We start from the raw sequence: 23,937 nt of genomic DNA, 5'->3' as shown, positions 1-23,937 counted from the left end.
TTCTACTCTGTCCTATAGGGTCGATATGAGTCAGAATCGACTCGACGGCACTGGGTTTTTTTTTTTTTTTTTTTTGGCCATTTGAATATCATCTTTGGTAAAATGCTTATTCAACTCCTTTTCCCATTTTTTGATTGGTTTTTTTTGTCTTTTTGTTATTAAGTGTTGGGCATCTTTTATTGTGCTTATTGAGAACTTGTTTTTTTTTTTTTTTTTGAGAAATGTCTATTCATACTTTTTGCCTATTTTTTAATTGGGTTATTTGTCTTTTTATTGTTGAGTTGTAAGAGTTCCTTACTGATTCTAGATATATGTCCCTCATCAGATATATGATTTGCAGATGTTTTCTCACATTAGCTGGGTTGTCTTTCCATTTCTTGATAGGGTCCTTCGATGCACAAAAGCTTTTAATTTTGATGAAGTTTAATTAATTTTTTTCTTTTGTCACTTTTGCTTTTGGTTTTATACTGGGATATAACCTAACCAAATTCACAAAAATTTACTTGTGTGTTTTTATCCAAGAGTTTTAGCATTTAAATTTATGTTTCTCATCCATTTGTGAAACAGATGTCCAATTTCATTCTTTTGTATCTGGATATCCAGTTGTTCCAGTATCATTTATTGCAGATACTGTTCTTTTCCCAATGAATTATATTGGTACACTTGCCAAAAATTAATTGATCATAAATATGTGTTTATATCTGTACTCTCGATTCTGTTCCGTTGATCAATATTTCTATTCTTATGCAAGTACTACAAAGTCTTGATTACTATAGCTTTGGCACAGTAGTTAAGCACTCAGCTGCCAACCAACAGGTCAACAGTTGGAACCCACCAGCTCCACCACGAGAGAAAATTGTGGCAGTTGGCTTCCATAAACATTAAAAAAAAATAATCATTACACCCTTGGAAATTCTATGAGGCAGTTCTACTCTGTCCTGTAGGACCGCTGTGAGTTGGGATTGACTCCACAACAGTGGGTTTGGTTTTCTGGGCAGAAAGTTTTGAAAGCAGGACCTGTGAGTCCTCCAACTTTGTTCTCCTTTTCCAAGTTTGTTTTGGCTATTTTGGGTCCCTTGCATTTCCATCTGAATTTTAGAGTAGCTTATAAATTTATGTAAAAAAGGAGGCGAAATACTGATAGAGATTACATTGAGTCTGTAGGTCAACATGGGGAATATTGCCATGTTACCAATATTAAGACCTCCAATCCGTGCACAAGGGATTCTTTCCATTTAAATAGGTCTTCTTTATTTCAGAAATATTTTATAGTTTTCAGTGTACAAGTCTTTCACATTTTTGTTAAATTTATTCTGAAGTATTTTATCCCCTTTGATTCTATTGTAATTTGAATTGTTCTCTTAACTTCATTTTCTGATCTTTTATTACTAATATAAAGAAATACAGTTGATTTTTTTAAAAATATTTACCTTGTATCCTGCATCTTGGTTGAACTCATTTATTAGTTTTAACAGAATTTTTTTGTGTGTAGATTCTTTATGATTTTCTATGTACAAGAGCATGTCATCTGTGAATAAAGATAGTTTTCTATATTTTTGTCCTTCCTATCCAGTTTGGGTACCTTTAATTATTTTTCTCAACTAACTTATCTGGCTAAAAATTTTAGTACAGTGTTTACTGGAAGTGATCAGAGCAGATATGCTTGTCTTATATCTAAAATTAAAAGGAAAGCATCCAATTTTTCACTAGTAAATATGGTATTAGCTGTGAATGAGAAATATCCTACTTGATTCTGGTGTATTTTAATGTTATAGTAAATATTATGCCATTTCAAGCATATTTTCAAGTCTTTGTCAGTAGTGAGTTTGGATAGCAGCTTATTATTATCAATATTGTTTTGTGCTTTTTTGCAGATTTGATTTCAGGTTTTAAATGCAAATTTTTGTTCACTTTCTGAATTTCTCTTTATGTTATTCAGAGCTTTACTTATTTGTATTTATTTTTACAACTGATTTTTTTGTGATATGTTTAGTCTTTACATGTTTTTTACTATGTTACCTTTTGCTTCCATTTCCTATGTAGTATATATATAATAAATATGTAATATATATAATTATATATACTATTATATATTATATATGGTGTTTTTTTATATGTATAATTTCTTTCTTATCCTTGTATAAAAGCCAAGAGTCTCTTTTTAATTCTCTAATAGATTACCTAAACATTTTCAAGCACACATTTGAATATGCATTTTTTTCTAATAGTGTACTTCAATAATAGAAAAAGTTATGTAGAGTATGTGTTATATATGATAAACAATCAGCATATATTTATTTCTTGATATTTATATAAAAGATTTATATTTAAATTTATATATAATAAATTATATATATGCATATATAATATGAGAAGCATTCAAACTAATTTTCTTCCACGTTTTATCTTAGCTTTATATATTTTTTTTTTAAAAAGTTTTCGTTCTTTTTCCCCATAACTCACCAATACAACTGTTTGTTTTTACATTTATTTTCACTTCTTAGATTCTTTTGTTTATTTTCAGTCCTCTTGAGAAGAATACTGAATTCATTTTTCTCAATTTGTTTCTATTTAATTATCAAAGCATTGATTGCAGTTTGGCTGAATTTCCTATTCAGGATTATTTGTTCTTGTCATAAATTACTGTCTAGCCAATATTTTTACTTTTGATCAGCCAACATTGGTATAATACAGAAAATATGTTTGATAAGGTCCAGTCTATGAATAAAATATTTTAAAATGTTGGCTAGTTTAAGTTGACATTAATAAAGTTGACAATTCTCACTCTCTTCTTCTTTTTTTTTTTTTAGCATAGCATAAAATTTGGCAGAATTGTTTTGGATACCAGGACTTCAATAGTTATAAAACCACACTCTTATTGTTCTTGTTCTTAGTTGCCATCAAGCTAGCTCTGACTCATAGTAACCTTAGGTATAACAGAGTGAAACATTTCCCAGTTCTGAGCTACCTACATGATCATTGATATTTTTGAGTCCATTGTTTTGGTTATTATGTCAGCCCATCTCACTGAGGATTTCCCTTGTTTTTGCTGATCCTCTAACTTTACCAACCATGATGTCTTTTTATAGCAATTGTTTTTTCTTGATGACATGTCCAAAGTGAGCTGAAATCTAGCCATCCTCATGTCTTTTTTTTTTGGGGGGGGGCAGAGTTTAAATATATATTTAATTTTTTTTACTGAACTTTTTTTTTTTTGTATCTTAGATGAAGGTTTACAGAGCAAACTAGCTTTTCATTAAACAGTTAGCACACGTATTGTTTTATGACATTGGTTAACAACCCCACGACCTGTCAACACTCTCCTTTCTTGACCTTGGGTTCCCTGCTACAGCTCTCCTGTCCCTTCCTGACTTCTAGTCCTTGCCCTTGGTCTGGTGTGCCTCTTTAGTCTCGTTTTGTTTTATGGGCCTGCCTAATTTTTGGCTGAAGGGTGAACCTCAGGAGTGTCTTCATTACTGAGCTAAAAAGGTATCCGGGGGCCATACTCTCGGGGTTTTTCTCCAGTCTCTCAGGTCAGCAAGTCTGCTCTTTTTTTGTGAGTTAGAATTTTGTTCTACATTTTTCTCCAGCTCTGTCCGGAATCCTCTATTGTGATCCCTGTCAGGGCAGTCAGTGGTGGTATCCAGGCGCCATATAGTTGTATTGGACTCAGTTGGTGGAGGCCATGGTAGTTGTGGTTCATTAGTCCTTTGGACTAATTTTTCCCTTATGTCTTTAGTTTTCTTCATTTTTCCCTTGCTCTCCAAGGGATGAGACCAGAGGAGTATCACAGATGGCTTTGAAGACCCCAGATGCTACTCACCAAAGTAGAATGCAGAACATATTCTCTATAAACTATGTTGTGGCAGTTGAGCTAGATGTTCCCCAAGACCGTGGTTCCCACAGCCCTCAGCCCAGTAATTCGGTCTCTCAGGGAGTTTGGATGAGTCTACAGAGTGTCCATGACCTTGCCTTGTACATGTTGTGCTGGCTTCCCCAGCATTGTGTACTGTCTTACCCTTCACCAGAGTTACCACTTATCTATTGTCTATTTAGTGTTTTTCCATTCCTACTCTCCCCGCTCCCAGTAACAAAGATTGTTTCTTTTTTGTGTGTAAACCTTTTTGTGAGTTTTTGTAGTAGTGGTCTCATACAATATTTGTACTTTTGTGATTGACTTATTTAACTCAGCATAATGCCCTCCAGATTCATCCATGTTGTGAGATGCTTCGCAGATTCATCATTGTTCTTTATCAGTGCGTAGTACTCCATCGTGTGTATGTACCATTCATTTGTTGATGGGCATCTAGGTTGTTTCTCTTTTTTTTGCTATTGTAAACAATGCTGCAGTGAACATGGGTGTGCATATGTCTATTCATCTGACAGCTTTTATTTCTCTAGGATATATTTCTAGAAGTGGGATTGCTGGATCATATGGTATTTCTATTTTTAGTTTAGAAAGGAAGCACCATATCATTTTCCAAAATGGTTGTACCATTTTGCATTCCCACCAGCAGTGCATTAGTTCCAGTCCTCCTGCAGCCTCTCCAACATTTGTTATTTTATCTTTTTTTGAATTGTGCCAGTAATGCCAGGGTGGGATAGTGTCTCATTGTGGTTTTGATTTGCATTTCTCCAATGGCTAGTGATTGCAAGCATTTCCTCATATGTCTGTCAGCCACGTGAATATCTTCTTTGGTGAAGTGTCTGTTCATTTCCTTTGCCCGTTTTTTGATTGGATTATTTGTCTTTTTGTTGTAAAGGTGTTGGATATTCCTGTAGATTTTAGAGATGAGACCTTTGTTGGATTTGTCATAGCCAAAAATTTCTTCCCAGTCTGTAGGTTCTCTCTTTTTTTTTACTTTACTTTTTTGGTGAAGTCTTTTGATGAGCATAAGTGTTTAATTTTTAGAAGATTCCAGTTATCTAGCTTATTTTCTGGAGTTTGTGTTTTGTTAGTTGTAGTTTGTATCCTGTTAATGCCATGTATTAGGGACTATAGTGTTGATCCTATTTTTTCTCGTATGATCTTTATAGTTTTTAGTTTTATATTTAGGTCCTTGATCCATTTTGAATTAGTTTTTGTATGTAACCATCCTCAGTTCTAAGGAATTTTCTGATTGTATTTCTTTTAGGACTGATTTTTTCATTTTTCTGGCAGTCCTCAGTATGTTCAATATTTTTCACCAACACTCTTATTAGTAACTTCTAAAATTTTTGACAACATTGGGATGTTATCTTGTCAGTTTGGCTATAATATTAGTTACAATATAATTTTCAGTTCAGCTTATATTGACTTACAATATACCTTTCCAATTTTGCAAATGCAATTAATAAAATTGTATGTGAGGTTAAATTTAGAAAAAACAACATATTCTCAAAAAATTATGTTACTATGCTTAGCTGGCATAAATTATGTTGATTTTATGAAATAACATAGTTTTATATATCTAGAGGAATTGACTCATTTCAATTATTGTGTTGGTAAAGAATACTGCAAGAAGAATGAACAAATCTGTCTTAGAAAAAGTACAGCCAGAATGCTCCTTAGAAGCGAGGCTGGAAAGACTGTCTCATGTACTTTGGACATGTTATAAGGGCAGATCAGTCCCTGGAGAAGGAAATTATGCTTGATAAAGTAGAGGGTCAGGAAAAAAGCGAGACACCCTCAGTGAGATAGTTTGATACAGTGACTGCAACAATGGACTCAAATATAGTAACAGTTGTGAGGATGGCACAGGACCGGACAGTGCTTCATTCCGTTGTACATTGAGTGGCACTGAGTTGGAGTCAACTCGACGGCACCCAACAACAACAATATAAAACTAAAAAAACAATTTCAAAGTGTTTATATTTGCCTTGCTTTGTTTCATAGAATGATTTGATCACTAGGTGGCAGCAGTATATCGGGAAGGCAACTGAAGATCTGCCTTTCTCTGACGAAAGTTGGCTGTTCTATATTATGCAAGCACAACCAGCTTGTAGGCTTCCCAGGTGATATTATTCGGAGTTTGAGTTACTTCCTAATTGTTACCAAAAATGCATTTGACAAGTGGTGCTAATAAAACAAAGCTGTAGCTTCCCTCTCTAACCACCTCAAGCATGTCATTTGGGAATTTCAAACATTTTTAGTGTAAAATATTACTGAATGAACAATGCACTTCATAAAGTGATCCCACTGCACTTTGGACAACCTCTATTTCAGAAAATTCAATTGTTCTCTGTTCACCTGCTTCTGTAATGATATCATGAGCTCCTGGTGTTTTGTCTTTATCTGTAGCCCTGGTGGCTAGCACCATTCCTCACACAGATGGTGTCTGTTGAGTGAGTGAGTGATTGAATAATTAAATGACTTCACCTGTAAATGGGTTGTGAACAATGGTTTTAAGGACCTAATATTGTCTGGAAGAAACTTTATCTAGACACTGTCCGCAGAAATCCAACGTCTGCATTTTACTCTTTTGCCTAAGGTTTTGCACCAAGTTGTTTTGTACTCCTATTTCATACCTCATTTTATATCTGCCAATTTATTTCCAATTTCCAAAGGATTTTCACACATTTCCTATTTACTGAAGCCTTTATAAGTAGATGGCACAGGCATTAATCTATCAAATTTACAGGTTTTATAGGCAATTAAGATGAAATTAAGTTACTACGTAAGAACTAAATTTATGTAGGCATTCAACTGCAGACATTTTGACTCCAAGGTCACTGTTCTTCTCTACCTTGCTCCTTTCATCTCATTAGACATAGAATGGATGCTCTCCTGAAAATAAGTCTTAAGAAGAAATACGAGTTTTAACCGACTTGGTGGCAACTAATTACAGCAACAAGAAGAAATTAGGCACTAAGGCTGTGCGCACATTTAATCTGAAGGCTAGGACCTGGAATACAATATTTCCTGCTTAATAATTTTGAGGTAAAAGGGCAAAAATTTCCTGAGAGGGCCTATCTCTTATAAATAGCTTTGCAGAACTTAGTGATACGAAGAATTCCTTTTAATCTGACATTCATAGCATAACCCTTTATTTTAGTTACTTTGTGCTGCTGTAACAAAAAAAAAAATTTGCAGGTGGGTGTCTTTCTCACAGTACAGTAGGCTATAAGTACAGACTTTAGGGGAGGTTCTTTCTGTGTCTATTTCAGTTTCTCCTATCAGTCCTCAGGGTTCCTAGGCTATAGAGGCATCTATCTCTATTGTCACGTAGTGTATGTTTCCCCCTGTAGGTGCCTGTATCTGTTAACGCTCTTTTTGTAAGACAGCACTCAGAAGGGATTAGGCTTAGACTCACACTACTCTAGAAAGACCTCATTAACCTAACAAAAGAAAATCCCTATTTCCAAACAGGGTCATATTTACAGGTACAGAGGTTAGGACTTCAACATAACTTTTGGTGGGTGGGGGCAGGGCACAATTTAATGCATAATACCCTTGTAACAGGACTTTTTTGGTCACAAGTGACAGAAAATCCAGCCCACCCTGGTTTATACATTAAAGGTTTCTATATGAAAAGTATAAATGCAGGTCTGACTTCAGAAGAGACTTAATCTGGGTATTCAAACCATGTTACTAAGGATGGGTTTTCTCTCTCCACCCTGCCTTCTGCAGTTTTGACCTCAGGCTCCATGTGATCTTCCTCTGCCCCACCTCACTCTAAGACAGTTCTATTCTCTTATTTCGTGGTAGCAAAATGGCTGCAATAGTTCCAGATGCCGAAACTTCACACTATACCCTACAAGGGAGAAACTGCACACTATACCCTACAAGGGAGAAGAGATACTCTTTTTGGGTAAGTTCCAAGAAATACCTTGGATGCATTGTTTCTCTTTGGCCTGAATTGGAAACAAGGAAGAATTACACAATAAGCAAGGTAAGCATGTGCATAGGGCATCAACAGAACAGGGGCACTGGTTGTCCAAAGCAAAGACACATAGATGCCAAGCAGACAGAACCCAAGGAAAAGCGAGCACTGCAGTGGAAGGGAACTGGCAGGGGACTAAATGAAACTGATACCAGCTCCAGTGCGTGAGAGTGTGTCAACTGGAAAAAAGTTCACGCAGGCTCAAGAGGGTGCCCACATGCAAGGTTGTTTGAGCTATAACGGCCCTACCACTTCAACACTTTCATTAATATCTGTCCCCTATGGTCCCTTCCTGTGGGCAAGGACGGATTATGTTAATAGATAACAGGTCTCTGTTCTGTTTTGTTTCCTTATTGTAGAAAATGTGGAATAGTCTTTTTGTAGAAAACAAGGTATGTAGTAAAATTCTTAGTTCCCCATATCCACTAAAGATTTTATATTCCAGTTCATCCCATTCCGCTAAAATGGCATATGACACTTTTGTGTTCAATCACTAATTATAGTCGAGTTTAAAAAGAAGTTATATCATGGATAGCTAAGACACACATATATATATTATATGCATGTGTATATATATATTTATATATATAACTCACATGTCCCATTCAAATGTATGAGTAAGCAGAAGGGGCACCACAGATTATCAGTGTTAGGGCCCTCACATGCCTTAATCTGGCCCTGATTGAGTATTATAAGTATTCCTCAACCAAACCCAATAGAGCAGGACATAGAATTTTCTAATTGGCTCTAAGCTATTTAGGGGCCATCCTTGTGGCTGAGGGAATAGTGGAAGGGTGTATTCTCCAAAGCTTTTTGGCAGAAGAAAATGGGAATGAATGCTGGGTGGCAATTAACAAATAGCCCATTCACTGTACACCTGTTTTCAGGCTTCCTCAACTTATTACTTGGCCAGTTATTACTTTTTCAAATTTATTTGTAGTTTGTCCCTTTCCTTCTGAATTTGGAGCATTTTGGATGAAACATAGTAATTGACTTTTTCTATAGTATCATGGCCTTTTATCGGGAAACACATACTGGTTCCTGGATACAATACTTACTAACCATGTGACTTAGGCAAGTAATAAATTCCCTGAGTCACAGGTTCTTAATCAAAAACTGGACCTTAAACTGTTTAATTCTTCAGGAACTGAAATATCAAGTAAAGCACCTAGCAAAGAATTAATTCTCTTTTCTCTCATGAACTACCTGAAGAGGCAGCTCAGTTAGGTATAGCCCAGCTAGACGCTAGCCTCTCACCTATCTTGAGTGCTAAACTGTGTTTTCTAGAAATCAGGCCATTCACCTCAGCCAAAAAAAGCCAGATGTGCCCAATTCCCAATAATTTTCTCAACCTGATATGGTCATACTAGTGTAATGTCCTCTTCCATAGGAATATCAGGTAACTGGAAGAGTGAAACCATCGCCTACTATCTCTATTCCAGGCAGAGCAAGAAGGAGGATGGCCCTTGGCTAATAATTTACTTGAATTCTTATAGTGATAATGTCAACATTCCAGTGTGCCTTTGTATAGCTAAGAGAGTGTCCATTAGGAGACTTATTACTGTATTAGGTTTCTGTCTTGTTATCTTCAAGCCTGAGGGGGAAAATTCTGACAATTAGGGAATGGAGGAAAATAACTAAAACTGCTATTTATAATAATTTAAGGACATAATCTAGAGCAGTAGTTCTCAATTCAGGACAGTTTTAACCTTCAGGGGACCTTTGGCAATGTCTTGAGACATTTTTGTTGTCATAACTGGAGAAGGGTGCTGGTCCTGACATCTAGTGTGCAGGAGCCAGAGGTGCTGCTAAATATTCTACAATGCACAGGACAGACACCCCCACCAATGGATTATCCAGGCCCTGCTCTGAAGCATCATCACAGATTATGGTAGAGATAAGAAATTATTATTTTTTCTCCTTATATGTTTAGAGTCTATAATATATGAGATTTCATGTTTGTCCCTTAGGAGCTTGCGTGTGTGTGTGTGTGTGTGTGTTTGAGTGAACGTGGTGAATAATCAGGATAATTAAGAGTTATACCTCCAAGTCTCTGGGGTAAGAAGATTTTGAAAGGAATTGGATTTGGAATGTCACTACTTTCCCTAAATCTTTTTATAGAAGGAGTTGAAGATCTAGACCACCGCTTTCCCTCTGCTTTGCCATTTGGGAATTTCCAAATATAAGTCAGAGTTGGAAAAATGTACTTCTTGAGGGAAGGAAGGATATGTATTATGGGTGAGATGGCAGTTCCCAAAATGTAGATGGAGAGTCACTTAGTGGAATTTAGAAGAAACCATCAGTTTCACAGACAAGCACAAACATAGGACTATGAATAGGGTGGCCATACATCCGAGGTGCTCAGAACAGTTCCAGTTTACACTTGTTGTCCAGATCGTTAATAGTGCTCTCTTGCATCCCAACTCTGGAGCAAATCTGGGCACTAGCTGAACACGTATGGGGACTACTAAATGAAGAGTTATATTTCTTGGGTGCTTTTTTTTTTTTTTCTATTAGACCAAGAGAAAAATATGGTTCTAAGTCTTTTTCTCCCTCCTATGTTGTAATTCCCTTTAATGTCCATGCTCCTTCAAATAAAATCTGATATATTCACAAATCTGCATATGGAAAATGAAGAAACAAAGTAGAACAGAGAGCCTGTCAGCCTTATACTCATTGACAAGCAGCAGCCTCTCAGGGTAGCTGGGTCCAGAATTTAGTGACATGAGCAGAGTTCAGGGGCAGAGTGAGGAGAACAGGACAATGGGAGCAGCTGCCTGGGCAAAGCACAAGGATTTCATTCTTCTGAATTAAATTCTTTTAATTGGGGAATGAAAAGCAGATTTATTTAATTATCAAACTCTTCTTTGTACCTTTATCCTACTTTCTTCACACTGTTTTGTTCTGCTTTTATCTATTTGCTATTTGTTTTCTTCATTCTCTGCAGAACGCCTATTCCTGCTTGCCCGGGTGTTAGATACTGTGTTTCTTCCCTTAAGTGGAAACGACTTCTTTGTTCTTGCTTGTTTACCTGGTATCTCATCTGCTTCTCATATGGCTCTTGACTTTAGTTTTGTTTCATGGCCTGACTTTCTAGATAGTTACAGTTCATGTTCCTCCTTGGGACCAGGGACAGATTACCCAATAAGCAAAGTATCCATGGGCTTACTTATGCTTACTTACTAATCTGTAGTACACAGTTTCACCTGTTTTTCACCGTATCAGCGATGTGGTGAAACCCATGTGAAATTGTTCGTACAGATTGGTAAGCAAACACAAGTAAGCCCGTATGTACCTTGCTTACTGGTTAATCTGTCTCTGTTTGGGACACAGGAAAGTTCGAAAGCAAAGTCCTGCCTGGTCTTGTGTGGTTGGTATAAGACGGAAAGTAATCATTACAGTTCTGGAGCGGTCTAAGATCTGAAAAGTGAGTTGGGAATGGAGTCTGCCAGGAAAATGTGTGTTTATGGAAGTTTGCCAGGCATTAGGAGAGAAGAAATAAAAAATATTTAAGTCCAAAGAACAAATCTGGAGTGGAATAGCTTAAGAAAGTGTGTTTTCAAACCTGGCTGGTCATTAGATCACCAGTGGAAGTTTATAAATATATAAATTCCATAGCCTCAGCACAGACCTACTTAACTAAAATGATCCAGATTAGGACCAAAGGCTCTGTGTGTTTGAATACAGTGTCCCCTGTGATTCTGATGATGAATCAAGTTTTAGAAGCTGGGCCTCTGGGAGTTCCTGGGGAATAACTAGTTGCAGACATGGCAACACTTACAGGTTCTGTCATATCTGGGGATAGCAAGGGGTAGATTACCCAATAGGCAAGGTAAGCATGGTGCTTACCTTGCTTACCAGATCATCTGTAGTGAACAACTTCACTTTTTTCACCACATCAAAGATTCTGCTTCTCTATACGCTGGCATCTCTCTCTCTACAACCCCACAGTACCTTCCTATAGAATCAAAAGCTGTTTTCAAAATTACAATCCCTGACAGGGGCAAATGACCCAATAAGCAAGGTAAGCATGGGCTTACTTGTGCTTACTTAATAATCTGTGCTTACCTTGCGTATTGGATAATCTGCTCCTGGGATAGGCTTAAATGGCCTGTGAGATTCAAGACACACTGTTGGCTCCTAAATTCTGCATGGGCTCTGCCTTCCATATGCCCTGCTTCATGTCCACCCTTGTGCAAGTCCTCATTGCCTGTGTTCCTGGATTTCAATAGTGTGCTGACCTAATGTATAAACCAAAACCAAACCGATTGCCGACGAGTTGATTCCGAGTCATGGTGACCCCATGTGTTGCCAAGTAGAACTGTGCTCCAAAGGGCTTTCAAGCCTGTGGGCTTGTGTAAGCAGATCACCGGGCCTTTCTTCTGAGACATGTCTGAGTGGGTTTGAGTAGCCAGTCTTTTGGTTAATAGCCCAGTGCTTAACAATTTATGCCACCTAGTGAGTCCCTGACCCAATGTTCATCGATTTGAGTTGGGCCTTATTTTATTTCACGTGGCTAATTCTAGTGGTTTAAAAAGAGAAGAGATTAATCTTTTAAATTTACCACAATCCCATATATATATATTTTTCCTCATAAAATCTATGCCACAGAGAAGTGGTTTCCAACCCTGAGAAACCTCTAACTTTTGGTATGTTTGTCTTTGGTACTGACCTGCTTCTCCTGAGTGGTTGGCTCAGGCTCATCTCACTATTTGCTGCTGGACGTATTTGAGCTACAAGAAATCTGTACTATAATTTCAGCAAAATGGCCTAATTATACGCCGTATAGGCCTCACTGTTATAAAGTAACCTTGCCTCCAATCCATATGTTATATGTCTCCTAATCTTCTGTTCGTGGTTTCTTTTTAAATTTTAAAGCAACTCTATATTGTTGTTGTTTACAACCTTTTACCTGTTAGTAAAAAAATCAATTATTGCAGAAATGTATGATTTACAAGTGTAATCTTCCTGCAGTCTCTTCCTATTTAGATACATTTAGGATATTTAAATTTGGGGCCCTGCTATATTTAAGTCCAGTATACACACATTAGAAACCCTGGTGGCGTAGTGGTTAAGTGCTATGGCTGCTAACCGAAGGGTCACCAGTTTGAATCCACCAGGTGCTCCTTGGAAACCCTATGGGGCAGTTCTACTCTGTCCTATAGGGTCACTATGAGTCGGAATCGACAGCACTGGGTTATACACACATTTAGAGGCTCATAATTTAGAAAGCTAAAAATAAAATCTAATCTCACACCTGGTAAAAACAAAGCTTGGAGTGTGTTTCATTAAGTGGATTCTGAGATGAAATTCATATTCTAATTATGTGAGTCAATGTGCAAGATTAGCTTACTCACAGCATCTGAGGATCATATCTTTGGGGTTTAGAATAAAGAATGTAAACCTTCATGAGGTTATAATGAAATTACAGGGATTCCAGTAGAATATTCTTTGCTTCATTATTGTTTTAATTACTAAAAACAGAGCTAAGATTAAAAAAAGGGGGTAGTAGGATGTTTGCTATTTGTGCCATCATTTTGGCACCAGAGGGCTCAGAATCAGTTGCCTGTCCTTTTTTTGGCATTTCATCTTCCTCCCTCAGTCATCTTTCAGGCACATGAATCATAGAGCCTGGAATGGAAGAAAGAAGGAAGGAAGGAAGGAAGAAAGAAAAACAATGAATCAGGTTGACAATTTACAGATACACATAACATCCACTGGATCCAGTGTTGGCTTACTCAGGACATTATTTTATTTTTAAAAATATTTTATTGTGTTGTAGGTGAGAGTTTATACAGCAAATTAGATTCCTGTTCAACAATTCATACACAAATTGTTCCGTGACATTGACTACAATCCTGCAATGGGTCAGCATTGTCATCATTTCCACCTGGCCTGCCCCATTTTCATCCATCCAGTTTTCCTGCCCCTCCTTGACATCTCATCTTTGTTTTGGGGTAAATGTTGACCTGTTAGAAACCCTGGTGGCATAGTGGTTAAGTGCTACAACTGCAAACCAAAAGGTCGGCAGTTTGAATCTACCAGGCGCTCTTTGGAAACTCTGTGGGGCAGTTCTGGTCTGTCCTATAGGGTCACTATTAGTCGGAATTGACTCGATGGTAGTGGGTTTGGTTTTGGTTTGGTGGGTTGATCTGTTGGTCTCCTATAATTGATTGTTTAAAGGAACACATTCTTCACAAGTATTGTTTATTTTACAGGCCAATATATTATTTGGCTGAAGAGTGACCTCTAAGAGTGGCTTCAGTTCCAGGTAAAAAGGGTATTTTAGGACAATAGTCCAAGGGGTTCCTCTAGTCTCTATCAGCCCACTGAGTCTGAACTTTGAGTGTCATTCTACATTTTTCTCCCATTCTAACCAGGACCTTTTATTGTGTTCCTTGTTAAAAAGGTTGGTGGTGATATCTGGCCGCTATCTAGTTCTTCTGATCTCAAGCTAGAAGAGGCTCTGGTTTCCGTGGGCCATTAGTTCTGCAGACTCATTTCTTCCTTGAGTGTTTGGTTTCCTTCACTTTCCTTTGCTCCTTTGCTAAGATACAATAATAGTTGTATCTTAGATGGCCGCTTATAAGCTTTTGAGGCCCCAGATGCTACTTACCAAACTAAGATCTAGAACATTATCTTAATGAACTAAATTATGCCAACTGACCAAGACTATGGCCCTTCAGGACATTCTTGCTAGAAATTTCTACGGAGCCTGGATCTTTCTGGTTACTACCTCCCTCCCTTAGAAGTCTATTTTTTGTTTGCTTATTTTCCCCAGAGTTCCATCTTGTTTCTTCCTCAGAATAGCTCCAGCTTTGATCTATTCAGGCTGTGTCTTAGTTAACCGGTGCTGCTATAACAGAAATACCACAGATGGGTGGCCTTAACAAACAGAAATTTATCTCCTCACAGTTTAGGAAACTAGAAGTCTGAATTCAGGGCACCAGCTCTAGGGGAAATAGTTCTTTCTCTGACAGCTTTGGGAGAAGGCCTTTGTTTCTTTTCAGCTTCTGTTGCTTGGCTCTTTGGCGATCTTCATGTGGCATGGCATCAGCCTTCCCCCATCTCTCCTGCTTGCTTGCTTGGTCTGCTTTTATATCTCAAAAGAGTTTGATTTAAGACACACCTTACACTAATACAGATTCATTAACATAACAAAGAAAAGACATTCTCAAATGGGATTATAACCACATGTATAGGGGTTAGGATTTAGAGCACATATTTTGTGGGGACACAATTTAATCTGTAATGTTTCACCCTTTGGCCCCCCCAAAAGTCATGTCGTGCAAAATCCATTTACCCCATCACAGCATCTCAAAAGTCTTAAGTCAAAAATAAAAATAAAAATAAAGTCAACTACAAGTCCAAAATCTCATTTGCTGAATCATCTAAATCAAATATAGGGGAGACTTTAGACATAGTCCATCCTGGGGCAAAATTCCTCTTCATCTGTGAACCTGTGAAATCTAGAATACAAGTTACCTACTTCCAAGGTGCAGTGGTGGAACAGGTACACAAGGTAGACATTTCCGTAATAAATGAGAGAAATTAGAGGGAAAGAAAGGATAACAGGGACCAAGCAAGTCCAAAACTCAGCAGAACAAATCACATTAGTTCTCAAGGCTTGAATATCATCCACTGGGATAGCAACACTGCTCCCTACGCTTTGGGCGGTCACATTATCCTAGACCATCTAAGTGGCGACCCCACCCCCTCAGCCTTGGTAGGCTCCATTTTTCTGCCCCTGAGGTATGGCAGCCCTGCCTTCTCGGCTTTGGCTGGAGGCTCCATCCTCTTAGCTCACCAGAATGGCCTATTCCGCACCATGGAACTGAGTTGGTGGAGATCTGACTCTTTGAAACCTAGGAGGCCATGGCTCCACTCTTTGAAACCATGGCAACTCTGCTTCCTGTGCGCCATCCAACAGTTCCGCTGATCTCCGAACTGCTCCAGAGATAGTCCTGTCCTTTTCCTGGAGAACAACAGATGTAGCTTCTTGGGACTGTTTCCTGCCTGTAGAATTCCAAGAGGCAGGCAATTTTCCTTCTTTTATCCTGTCTCTGTCCCATTCAGACTAAGCTGATGGGTTTTATACTGTGGTAGTTGGTTAGACCCATCAGGCACAGGCTTTAACAAAAGATTGAATCACCAGGTCCTTGGTGAGAGTTTTAGGGCATGTGTCCTGAGTTTGTACAATATTATTTTCCAAACCTTTAAGATCTGGTTTTATTTTACGCAGCTAATTTTTAAGTCCATCTCTTTCCTCTTGCATTCTACTCTAAGAGGCAAGGAGAAACCACATGACACCTTTAAGACCTTGCTTAGGAATCTCCTCTGCCAAATACCCAAGTTCATCACATGCAAATTCTACCTTCCACCAGACATTTGAACATAATTTAGACAAGTTCTTAGCCACTGCTTAAAAACCGTTGCCCTTCCTCCATTGTCCAATCATATGTTCGTCATTTCCTTTTAATGTCTCACCATTTAAGGTCCACATTCCTAGCAAAATTCTGTTGATGGTGTTGTATGTGTTCTCTAAGACAATAGAAACAGCCTGTATAGCTTTCTTCACTCTCTTCTCAGCCCTCACCAGGACTGCCTTTGATGCCCATAATTCTTCCAACAGTCTCTTCAGGGCAATCTAGGCTTATACTGTTAGGCACCTTAAAACACTTCCAGCCTTCACCCATTACCCAATTCCAAAACCACTTCCACATTGTATCCATTTGTTAGAGCAGCATTCCACTTTCTGTTACCAAATTCTGTTATCTAGTGCTGTAACAGAAATTTACAATACATATTTTGTTGGCTTTAACAAATAGAAATTTGTTTTCTCACAGTTTAGGAGGCTAGAAATTTGAATTTAGGGCACCAGCTCTGGGGGAAGACTTTCTTTCTCTGGCAGCTCTGGGAGAAGGTCCTTGTCTCTTTTCAGCTTCTGCTTCTTAGCTCCTTGGTGATCGTCATGTGGCATGGCATCAATTTCCCCCCATTTTTGCTTGCTTAGTCTGCTTTTATATCTCAAAAGAGATTGGCTAAAATACACCGTAAACTAATACGGCCTCATTAACATAACAAAGAAAACCTATTTCCAAATGAGATCATAACCACAGGTGTAGGGGGTAGGATTTACAACACATACTTTGGGGACACAATTCAATCCATAACGAGCCTTAACAAAAATGAGGCCCCTTTTTTCCAGATCCTCCCCCCTACTGCCATTGAGTTGGTACTAACTCATAGCAGCCCCACAGGGTTCCCAAGGCTGTAAATCTCTAGGAAGCAGACCACCACATCTTTCAGTTTTTCCAGATAAAACCAAAAAACTGAATCTGTTGCCTTCAAGTCGACTCCAACCCACAGTGACCCTATAGGACTGCCCCATAGGGTTTCCAAGGAGGGCCTGGTGGATTCAAACTGTCTGCCTTTTGGTTAGCAGCTGTAGCTCTTAACCACTACACTACAGGGGGTTTTTCCAGATAGAGTCTTCAAATTAAGGTGAAATTACAATCTCACGTTGACATACTGGTAACAACTTCATTTCAAAGACCCTATACTTAAGACTCTGCCTTTCCTCTGCTAATGTTCATGTTAACTCTGTCCTCACTTCTCCTATTTTTTTCTTATTTCCCCAGCCATGGCTGAAATTCAGCTTTAGTTTTACCTATTCATCTGTTTCTTGCAACTTAAAAACCATCACTTGAAAAGCTTCTTTATTGTAGGTAACTTCCTGCATAGCATGGCCAGATTAAACTTCTTCAGACATAGAAAACTTTGAATATCTAGTACCTGTTGAATTTGTTATATCATGCCCTTGCTCAAACACCATCCTTAAGTGGTTGTTACCCATGTGATAGAAATGACCATTATTTAGTTTGGTATTTTTTTATTATTATCATTATTCTCAATAACTTTTGTGGTCTGGCTGCAATTACTCTTTCAAACTTTATTTTGCACCGTTCTCCTCTATGAGCCCTCTCCTTTACCCAGACTGACACACCTTGTTCATTCATTCCAAGGGAAATATCATTACTCAGGATTTTGTTGTTGTTAGGTGCTGTCAGGTTGAGTTTTGACTCATAGTGATATTCCACTCTCTTTAAAAAGTGTAACCAAACTATTTTCTGTATATTTGAATCTTGCTTGTAATCTACTACTGTAGTGATCAGTCAAAGCAATTCAGTTCCTAAGTGCTGTTCCACTCTGGTCCACTCTGTTCCAACAACAGCTGCACATGCAGCAGCACTTTCTCTTCTGATCCTAACCATCCAGAGCTAGGTCAGACCTCACAAGTTAAAGGACACAGTCCTCCAGACTGTCATGTCTGCCCAAGACCTTAGACACCAGCCTCAATCTTAAGAGTCCCCAGGAAACCCTCACTTCTGACCTGCTAGCTACAAATTTGGGTTTCCCTCTAAACCCACAGGATACCAGCCATAAACTCAGAGTTCCTAGCATCCTTCACTCTGGCCAGCTGGCTCCCACTACTCCCTTGGGCTTGAAAATTCATTAGAATAGCTCACAGGACTCATGGAAAGTGCTATACTTATGATTACAGGTTTAGTATAGGAATAAGGCTACAATTGAAGAGACAAGTAGGGTGAGGTATGGGAAGGTTCTCCAACATGGAGCTTCTAGGTGTCTCATAAGGGATATGCTATCCTGCCATGTGCATCAATGTCTGTCACCAACCAGGAAGTTCATGGAATTTCCATGTCCATAGACTTTTTTTTTTTTTTTAGACTTTATTAGAGCCTCATTTACTTAGGCATGATTGATTGAATCAGGCCCCCTTCCCTGAGGTCAGCTGATATCACATAGTGGTCTTTTTGGCCCGGCCAGCCCGTACCTGAGTCACCTCACTAGGATAGCCTGCTCAGTAGGTGTGGCCTGGAGGCCTTATCAAAGAAACTTATGACCACTGGGGAAATTCCAAGGTTTTAGAGGTTATCTCTCAGGAACTAAGGGCAACAATCAAAATCTTTGGGGAAAGTTAATCTCACAGCTATCCAGGTACATTGGACCTGAACTAAAAAGTCTTTCCCAGAATTCCATAGCATTGTAGGCCCACTTCGTTTTGACCCTTAACATACACTGTCTGCATTGTTAGACGCCTTTATTTCTGTGCGTATATTTTGTTATCTCAGGTATGTTGAAAGTGCCTAAGTATAGAAACTTGGATGTTTGCCTCTTTGTATTCTCCCACAGCACACAACCAGTGAGTCTTACATCAAACTCAAATATGTATTTAATTGATTAGTACACCCAAAGGAAGAAGATATTGTGTGAATACCTGGTTTTCTTAATACATATTTATAACTAATTTTTTAAAATGTAAAAAAAAGCATATTAGAATTTATTGCTGTCAATCCTTTGTTATTTTCATAGCATCTCTGAATAACATCTGTGTTTCTTTTTCAGTTGATTTCAACAAGCCCTAATTTTAAATGTACAAGCACAGTTTTTAAATCTGTTAAATGATAATCCTAGCTAATAATAGGCCTCATTGATTGGCCTTGTCTTTGGCCCAAACTTTGGAAGGAAAAATCAATATTTTTCCCAGGGCATTTTTTAAAAAAAGTACAATAAACACTTATAGAATCGTGAAGAAGTTATAGTGCAGTCACGTTTGTTTGCCTAGGAGCCAAAAAAGCAAAGGAGCATATGTTTGGCAAGTTAGTGTGATGTCACATATTGGGTTTAAGTGATCACAGGATAAATCTGTTGTTGAGAATTTCGGGATTTGGAGGTTCTTAGATGAATGTTACTGGAATCAGGGGACTGAGGGAATGAACAGAGTCTATAATTGTGGTCATTTATTGTACATTTCATTACACTTACCATAATTGTGGACTTTTTCCCCCATAGCAAATAGACATCTGTTCTGTAATATTCCATTACCTAGCTGGAAAGTAAAAAGCTACACATTTCTAAAATTGTTCCATAGCGTATAGCATTAGAGCCAATCATCCTTGCTCATTCTACTTTTGGAGTCAATTACAACCAAGAAGCCATTACAGTACATCTCTAATGTAATACCCTGACACTTACTAAGATGATATTTTCTAACTGTTTGCAACTTACCTAAATATTCTGGGAGAACCAGACAAAAAAATGGGCTTGGTTTTCTCTTTCAGAGTTGTCAGAGAGTAACTGAGCATTTATTTAAGATGTTTCACTCACAGAATTCCAATATTAAAAATAGAAAAAATTATGTGGTTTTAATTAAAACTTGTATACAAATTTATTACAGATAATTTGGAAGCAAAAAAGAAAAAGTAAAGAAAAAAGGAAAAGGAAACCTCTCATATTTCTATTTATCTTTGGTGAACTACTATTAATATTTTATTGAAGTTCCAGTTTTTTTTTTGAATATATAATTTAGATTTATATACAGATTATATAATTACACAGTTATATAAAATTCTATAACTTTCTTTTTAATTTAACAATATATTGTGAAGAGTATATTTTTTAATTTAACAATATATTGTGAATAGTATACCATGTCAATAAAGAGCCCTGGTGGTGCAACAGTTAAGCTTTCAGCTGCTAACTGAAAGGCTAGTAGTTCAGACCCATCCAGTGGCTCTCTGCTGTGTTACGTGGGGTCTCTATGAGTTAGAATAGACTTGACAACACCCAACAGTACCAACAACAACATATTGTTCTATAATGCCATTTAAATTTTATGTATTATTCAATTATCTCATTATTCCACATTTTAATACTATTTTAATAATGAATATGTTTCTATTTATAACTTTTATAAACACTTTTCCAATGAATGCCTTTGTGCCTATTTTTTGCTACATTAATGATAATTTCCTATTATATTCATATTGCATTAAATAAATAAATCCTTTGTTTTTCTTTATTTTTTGTGCAGGTGGTTCTATTCTGAATTCCAGGAGAATTTCTTAAGCTTGTTTTGTAATTCCCTGTAGTATCCAATCTGATATATCTTGTCTGCTATGGACTTTAATAGAGATTATATTTTTTATCCAGTAATTTCCTTATTTGAACTTTTCTCCCCTCTCATAAAGATGTGCTCTAATTTTAGGATAAAGTTTTTATTTTTTTCCAGTTAACTTTTTGAATAAAAAGTAAACATTTGCTAAAATCTTCACCTATGCACATATATTATATCTGTTTCATTGAGAGCTATATTGTCTTTCACATACAGCTAATCCTGCTCTCTCGCTCTTTTTTTTTTTTTTCGTTCAGTACTGAAAGGTGTTAAGCATTTTGTCAAAACTGCACGGAGACTTTTTTTAAATCCTTCTGGATCAAAACAGGAAGACCAGTAATAGACTTATTTCAATTTTATTAGATTAGAGATCACTAGAGTGTGAATTTGGTAGGAGTCATTCATAGCAGTGAGCTTCATATCTGTATCTAATGTGCTCTTTTCCGCGTTTCTGGTTACAGCCCTATGTTAGTTGGAGCCAGATGCCACCATCACCCACCCCCACCTCAGCCCTTCTCAAATAACACAACTACCCCTTTTAAAGGTCACCAATTTTTCTACATTTTTCATATTAAGTGTTAATAAGAAATAAGAACTATAGTGATTCCTACTTTGCATCATGTTCAGCAACTCTACCAATTTTGGGGACATAAAGATTTACTCCCATTAATGGCGCCATAATCCGTAATGGCCTGTAGCACCTGCTAATATACTTTAGAAAGTTTTAATAAGATTTCACAGGATTCACTTTTATTCCCTATCAGGCACTCATTGTGGTAGGCAGCTTCTGAAATGGCTCCTAAGGATCCCTGCTCCTGGTGTTCATGCCCTTCCGTAATCCCCATCTCTTATGTGCGGGTTGGACACAGAGACATTCCCTAACAAATGGAAAATTTCAGAAGAGATGGGATGTCACTTCCAAGATTAGGTTACAATAGGCTGTGACTTCCATCTTGCTAGCTCTCTCTGACTGTAGCTACTTGCTTGTTATGATGAAGCAGGTTGCTATGCTGTAAGCTGCCTTATTGCAAAACACAGGGTGGCCTTTAACCAATGGATAATGAGGAAATGAGGCCCTCAGTCCAACAGCCTACAATGAGCTAAATGCTATTAGCAACCGTGTAAGTGAGCTTGGAAGCAGATCCTTCCCTAGTAGAGTCATGAGATGACTGCAGCCACGTAGACACTGTAGTTGCAACCTTGTGAGGGACCCTAACCAGAGGACCCAACTAAGGTGTGCCTGAATTACTGACCCAAAGAGAATGTGAGATAATAAATGTTGTTAGTTTAAGCCACCATGATTTGGGGTAATTTGTTGTGCAGCAATAGATAGCTAATGCACTCCTTCATTCATTCGTTATTTCTACAGCTATTTATTGTGAATCTATTATGGGCTAGAAATAGTGATATAATAGCAAGTGAGAATGGAAATGATTTTGCCCTAGAGGTGGTTATTGGCTAGTAGGATATGGCAGAAGTGGCTAGCTATCTTCTAGCAGTTCTTCTTGATTTCTTACATATCATTATTCCCCTTCCTTATATTCCAAGTCTGATTCAAGTTTATTTATATAATTATTTTCCTTGATAACTTAGTGATTTGAAAAAAAAAGGGAAAGAATTAAAAGAGAAAATAAAAGATGTTTTACTATTTAATTTGTAGTTAGTTCAATTTGAACTTTAAATATAGTGTTCCTAGTGGAATGGAAGGAATGTACACCAAGATGAGAGCCTAGTGCCTCTCCCAGATACAGAATTTTAAGTGTAATCCATTCATTAGCAGTTCTCTTACTGAGCCCTCTCTTAAATAGTATCTTTACACCAAAGTATTAGTAATCAAGGTAGAAATTTTAGCCTTCATCTGCATTGCCTGGATTTTGTTAATATGCAGATTACTAGGTCTCATTCCACAAGCAGTGAATTTGGATTTCTGGAATGGGCTTGAAACTCTACATTTGTGTATTCACAAGTCTCAGGGGTAAGACCCTGCATGATTATTCCATGTTATAAGCCATAAAATGGAGACGTGACACCTGACAAATATTTTTATGCTAGTTCTTGGTGACAAAAAGCATACTAAAATGTGTACCTTAAATGCTAGAATTTCTGGGATATCTTGCTTACTAGGATGGAGATTGTCCCTTGAATAGTATTATGATAGTAATGTTTTTCTTCCATAAGGTATGATGTTGAGATTCATTTACAGATGAGAGCACTAAGGGTAGTTAAGAAGAAGAAGAATTATTAGTAAATGTTCCTCATCACCTCAGCATAGTTTATAAAATGAGTATCATAAATGGTTTTTAGGAGGTGAAATCTTCTTACAGAGGAAAGCTCAAGAAATTGATTCTGTGTTGTTAAGGGAACTCTGCCAGCTTCATTTTGCTCCTGTTTTAACCCCAAGATGTCCAGTTGCTTTTTTTTTTTTTTTTTTTTTTTTAGCATTAGGTATGTGTCAAAAACAATGGTTATTTCTCATTAGCTACAAATTTCCAGATTTTTTTTTTCCTGTTTTTGAAGGGGAAGGAGTCAGGTAAGGGTGTGTGTGTGTGTGTGTGTGTGTGTGTGTGTGTGAATGGAAGAGAGAGAGAGCGCAACATATTGAAAGTATTAAGGGATGCTCCAGTTGAAAGGGCCAGTGAGAGACGTACCTTTATATTGACATCATCAGGATAGCTGCATTTAAAATAAAATGAATGAAGACCACACGAAATAACTTATTTATCAATTGTTAAAACAATGGAACAATGAAAAAATACTAAATTATAACCTTTTGGGAGAAGCCAGGCTTGATGAATGTGGCTAAAGAGGTCTCTTAGGCCAAAGAACTGGATTGTTAGTGATGGTTTATGCCCTACCAAGAACAACACAAAATATATTATTCAGTTTTTGTTAAAACTCATTTGGGAAAAACTTTTTTAACCTCTCTACCTTACATATTATTACCAGAATGAGATGTACAAAAGACTTTTTTCAATTATTGGAAAAATAGGGTGCATGTCTTTTCTCTGCAACTGAGAGAACCACTATATACCAAACTTTATTGCATTGACCACTTTCGAGTCATGTATTCATTTCTCAGTGATGAGTTATTCCATACCC

Source organism: Loxodonta africana, chromosome 19 (assembly GCF_030014295.1).
Source record: "Loxodonta africana isolate mLoxAfr1 chromosome 19, mLoxAfr1.hap2, whole genome shotgun sequence".
NCBI lineage: Eukaryota > Metazoa > Chordata > Mammalia > Proboscidea > Elephantidae > Loxodonta > Loxodonta africana.
The sequence above is the reverse complement of the archived record's forward strand: the minus strand, read 5'-3'. Positions refer to the sequence as shown.